The sequence below is a fragment of the Malania oleifera genome, chromosome 11, assembly GCF_029873635.1.
Source record: "Malania oleifera isolate guangnan ecotype guangnan chromosome 11, ASM2987363v1, whole genome shotgun sequence".
Classification (NCBI taxonomy): Eukaryota; Viridiplantae; Streptophyta; class Magnoliopsida; order Santalales; family Ximeniaceae; genus Malania; species Malania oleifera.
Window position 1 is genome coordinate 83,117,543 of NC_080427.1, and position 6,198 is coordinate 83,123,740.

Here is a 6,198-nt window from a genome sequence, read left to right on the forward strand (position 1 = left end):
CTAATGCTGATTCAACTAATTTCCTGCTCAGCGCATCTGCTACCACATTTGCTTTCCCTAGGTGGTAACTAATAGTACAGTCATAATCTTTGATAAGTTCTAACCACCTTCTTTGCCTCATGTTCAATTCTCTCTGGGTGAAGAAATATTTCAAACTCTTATGATCTGTGAAGATTTCGCATTTCCCATCATACAGATAATGCCTCCAAATTTTAAGAGCGTACACCACTATAGCTAACTCCAAATCATGCACATGGTAGTTTTTCTCATATTCTTTAAGCTGTCTAGAAGCATATGCAATGACCCTGCCATGCTGCATCAGTATGCACCCAAGCCCCTTTAGGGACGCATCCCTGTGTATCACAAACCCATCCTCCCCCGATGGGATAGCCAACACTAAGGCTATAACCAATCTCTGTTTCAACTCTTGAAAGCTTTTCTCAAAGTCATCAGTCCATTCAAACCTTACATTTTTCCTCGTAAGTCGCGTCAACGGACTTGATAAATTGGAGAAACCATCCACAAAATGTTGACAATAACCTGCTAAACCCAGAAAACTTCGAACCTCTTGAACATTTCCAGGCCTCATTCAATTTACTGCCTCTATCTTACTCGGGTCAATAGATACACCTGTCTCAAAGATTACATGGCCAAGAAAAGAAATCCGCCTCAACTAGAATTCACATTTCTTGAACTTTGCATATAACTTTCTCTCTCTTAATGTCTTTAATACCAGCCTCAAATAATGCTCGTGCTCCTCAAAATGCCTCGAGTAGACCAGTGTATCATCAATAAATACAACCACAAACTGGTCTAGGTACTCGGTTCATTTAAATCCATGAATACCGCTAGTGCATTAGTCAACCCAAATGGCATCTCCAAGAACTCGTAATGCCTATATCTCATACGAAACGCCATTTTTGAGACGTCCTCTGCCCTCACTCTCACTTGATGATAACCTGACCGCAGGTCGATTTTAGAATAAACCTGGGTCCCCTGGAGTTGATCAAACAAATCTTCGATCCTAGGAAGAAGATATATATTCTTAATTGTCAATTTATTTATTTCCCTGTAATCTATACACATCCTCATGGTCCCATCTTTCTTTTTCACAAATAAGACTAGTGCTCCCTAGGGCGACACGCTAGGCCTGATGAATCTCTTATCTAGTAATTCTTGGAACTGATCTTTTAACTCTTTTAACTCGGCTGTGGCCATCCGATAAGGAGCTTTAGATACTGGTGCTGACCTTGGTAGAAGATCCACTGTAAACTCTACTTCATGGTTTGGGGGTAAACCCGGTAATTCTTCTGGAAATACATCTAAAAATTCTCTAACTACAAGGATATCAGCTCGTTTCGATTCTTCTTTCGGCGATTCCTTAATGTAGGCAACAAATCTCTGGTAGCCTTCTTAAATCAGTTTTATTACCTGAATAGCTGACGCAAGATGTGGCGAAGAACGTACACGCAAACCAAGAAATCTATATTCTGGCTCACCTAGAGGTCTGAAAATCACTTCTTTCAAGTGACAGTCAATACTAGCATGATTATCTAGTAACCAGTCCATACCCATAATTATATCAAATTCTTGCATATCTAATATCACCAAATCAGCAGGTAATATTTTCCCCTAAATAGTTACTGGAAAACTCCTGAATACCCTTCTATATCTCACTACTGACCCAGTCAGCGTAGCTACAGCTAACCCAATATCTAACAATTGTGCCTTATACCCTAGTAATTTAGCATACACTGCGGAAACAAAAGAGTGGGTGGTACTTGTATCAAATAAAACAATAGCTATAAATGAGAAAGCAGTAAGGGTACCTATAATTACGTCTCTAGCTACATTAGCGTCAAAGCGTACACTCTCGCCGGTGCCGTATTCCTCTACTGTCCTCCACGGGGTGCCTAATAACCACCCCGGTGTGGTCTAGGAGCTAGTGCCTGAGCTATCAATCCCTAACACAACCAGGATCTGTGCCCGGGTCTCCCACAACGGTAGCAGACGTCCTCACCCATCCTGCATTCACTTGGATGTCTACGGCCACATCTAGGACACGTAGAAGCAGCCCGTCCACCCTAAAAGTCACCACAGCCTATCCTCCGTCCCTGAACACCTCCATAGCAATCTCCTCTCCATGGCCTTCGGCTAGAGCTCGCCTATAAATCCTAAGGCGCAGACCTCTTCCTATGACCTTGAGTTGTAGCGCTCCTCTACATACCACTCTCAATAACAACAGCTTTATCCACCACCTCAGCAAACGTATGAGCTCGAAAGCCAATAACCTTCTCAAATAAACTCTGCTTCAATCCCTCTTCAAACTTCCTGGCCTTTTTCTCTTCGTCTGGTGCTAAATGTGGGGTGAAACGGTATAACTCAAGAAATCGTGCAGCATACTATGTCACCGTCATCAACCCTTAAGACAAATACAGGAACTCTGCTGCCTTTGCGCTCTGAACGATAGCAGGGAAATACCGCTCGAAGAATAATTCCTTGAACTGAATCCATGATATTGGCACTAGATCCGGTCTCTGCTCCTCAATCATACGTGCTGATCTCCACCAGTGCTTTGCCTCTCCTGTTAGTTTAAACGTCATAAATGCCACTTTCTGCTCGTATGTACATGCCAGTATTGCTAAAATCTCCTCGACATCCTGAACCTAATTCTCAGCCACAATCGGGCCAGGTCTTCCAAAAAAAGTAGGCCTCATCCACATAAATTGCTCGATCGTGCAGCTACGCTCTCCTCCACTCCTAGTCATCTCAGCCATCACCTGCTGGGTGATGCTGCGTAGTACAACATCTATATCTTCACCTCCCATACTGGAGGGTCCTGGTTTGTCACCTCCATAATCTGTACCACTACTACCCGGATCAATCCTAAAAATACACAAAACACTATTTTAAAATCCTATGCAGATCTACTTTACTTCATCCGACTAAAACCTCAAATTCACTGTCAACTATTTTCCTTGTTCCTGCCCCAAAATCCAATCCTACGACCAAAACATACGACTCGTCGATAGTTTACTATGATTTTCTTGAAATCGTCACCCTAGGAAAAACGTAGAAATCACCACGATAATCCTATATTCATACCACAGAACAATTCCTCAAATTCTTTTCCTATATTCTGGTATTGTATCCGCTGCATTCTAGAGTCTACAAAACATAGCAACTTATGCTCTGATACCAAACTGTAACGACCTGCTACTTATTAAGAATTTTTTTTTTCATCTGCATATCATAATATCATTTGTCTGAAATAGAACTGAAAATAACTCAGGCTCAGGAGAGCACTAAAGAAACTCTTTCTATCATACATAACTAAGCAACGGTACATAAAACTGGGAACTACTAAATACAATACCAGATAACTACTCTGTTATGAAATATACTTACAATACAAAAATACCCAGTGACGCCACTACAATCTGAGAACTATACCAAAACTCTTATATCTCAAAATACCTACCCTTTCCTGTATGGGCAGCACAAGCTAATCTGCGAGCCTGATCTGCTCACCTGGTTGGATCTCCTAAAAAATAGCAAGTCACTGGGATAAGACAACGCTTAGTAAGTGTAAATATGATATTACTAGTGTGTGGCGGATGTGTTAATCATTTAAAATATTGTAACAATACTTTAATCTAAGAAAACTGATAAATTGTATAGAATATATATCTATCAAGTAATCTTTAAAATATAATTGTGTATCTGAGTTTGCTATCTGAAGGTATTGCTAATATAATATTATAAACTACCGCTGTGTGATATATCTGTACATAGGAACTCCTGCTATACCCTGGGGTCTGTATATCATGATATATCCCCTCATGATAGGGTTGTGCAGCCCATAGGCTGGACTTACTTTGGTCGGCCCTCCAGGTAAGTCAATCTCTATCATCCACCAATTTGTATCGATCTATGTAGATCCTAACCCACTGCAATCACTCCGGGCTGTCTCAAACCTCTATCGTCGTCTAACCGGCTACCTCAACCAAGCATGCTGGGGAGACTGCAAATCTCTCCTAGCACGGTTAGACGAAATTCTCATACTGTCTCAATCATGTGGTTGCACGTGTCTGAAACTTGCAATGGTACCGTGCTCTGCTGTATGCATATCTTTCTGTAATTTACAGAGGGATCTAATATCGTGCAATACTGTGTACACATATATAAATATATAATCAACTTACCACTTTTAACATGATTTCAAAAAGAACCATAACACTATAATTTTGAACTGTATTATTTGAGATATCTGACTAAAATATATATATTATATGTCTGTAACATCTGTGTTTTTTGTTTGTACTATCTGTAATATTTGTATATAATATCTGTATACTCTGTATATAATATCTGTATACTTTGTATATAATATCTGTAATCTCTAAATAATCTGCTGTAGCATCTTGATGCTATCACTGTATAATCTATCTGAATAAATTGTCGGAGTGTTATGGTATAGAAATCATGTTTTTCTCTGGGAAATACTATAAGTCTCATTCATTGCTAATAATTTGAAATATCTGAATATTTGTATATCTGTAATACTGTGAAATCTATATATTGTACTGTAATAAACTCGTGCCACACATTTGAATAAACACAATCTCATGCTCAATTTCTGTAATTTTGCTATAAAAATAATAGTCATAATTCTCTAAAAAAATAATTTGATCTGCATGCTTGTAAATACACATTCATAATATTTTGAATACATATTAAAACTGTTAGCATACATATTTCCCTTACCTTAAATCTGAAAAGTCTCTACTAAATTCTAGCCCTATACTCGCAGGGTTCGTAACTCAACATCCTAAAAACAGTATCCCCTGGAACAAAATATTAGTATTTTTCTATATAAAACACTTCTCATAACTACAGGGAAAGAAGATTCTAAATAAAACACCTTACCCCAGATTTGGGATGAATTTCAAACCAACTTTCCCCACGATTAGCTCCGGCAGACTTGTAGAGAACTTTCCCAAGAGTGTCGTGGTGGCCTCAGATCTTCAATTCAACGAGGAATGGGGCCAGGATCGAAGAGAGAGGGGGAAGGGGTCGTGAGAGAGAGAGAGAAGGGTTTCTGCACTGAAGATTTGATTAAAAATATGAGTTTTAGCTATTTATAGGGTAGGATTCGTCAACGAGACACGTCACCTGGTCGATGAGTCCTGTAGAAAGTTCGTCGACGAACTCGCACCCTTGTCGATGAGTTTCAGTCTACTTTAAACCCTCTCTTGGTATCTTCTCATCGGCGAGAGGGGTCTTCGTCGATGAGATCCTGAAGAACCCTCGTCGACGAATCCCCTGTGTTCATCGATGAGTCCTAGAAGAATTTATTGGGTTATTACAATAGGGGCCCAAAACACCCTATTCCTGAAAATATGACACCCAAAATATATTCCACAAAACACCAGTATATTCTCATGGTATACAAAATCTAGCCCCAAATAATACTAGTAATACAGAAAATACCTTAAAATTCACTTACCCAAATTTTAGGATGGTTCCCAAACTGCTCAAATTGAATTTTTGCTCCAACTAGATTGTAAAGAATATCCCCAGGATCATCATGGTAGCTTCTGATTGTCGAACTGAGGAGAATCAGAGATAGAAATTTAGAGAGGAGTGAGAGGGTGCGTTTTCTAGAGAGAGAGAGAGAGAGTGAGTGAATAGGATCTGAAATTCTCATAGGAAAAACAATTTACAACTTCATATGGAAAGCTGGTCCTCGTGGCCTCATCGACGAGCCACATGGCCTCATCGAGGAGTCCAAGTTTTAGTCTCATCGACAAACGCCTACTCCTCTTCAACGTGATTCAAGCCCTGAAAATGCCCTCTCGGTGATGTCTCGTCGATGAGACAAACGTCCACATCAATGAGCCCAATAAGACTTTTCGTCGACGAACGGCCTTGCTGCGACTCCCTTTAAAATTATTTTTCCCTCTCTTTTCTTTATTATTTAATTCCAATAATTATCCAAGTTATTACATTCTCCTCTCCTTATAAAAATTTCTCCCTCGAAATTTACTATCTATATACCAAATACCTGTATTGAACACTATCCATTAAGGAAAATAGGCTACTTATTTTATTACTTACCCTCATTTATGGCAGAGGAATTTCATGGTTACATTCAAGATCCTCGGAGATTACAATTATACTCATAAAAGAAAATTC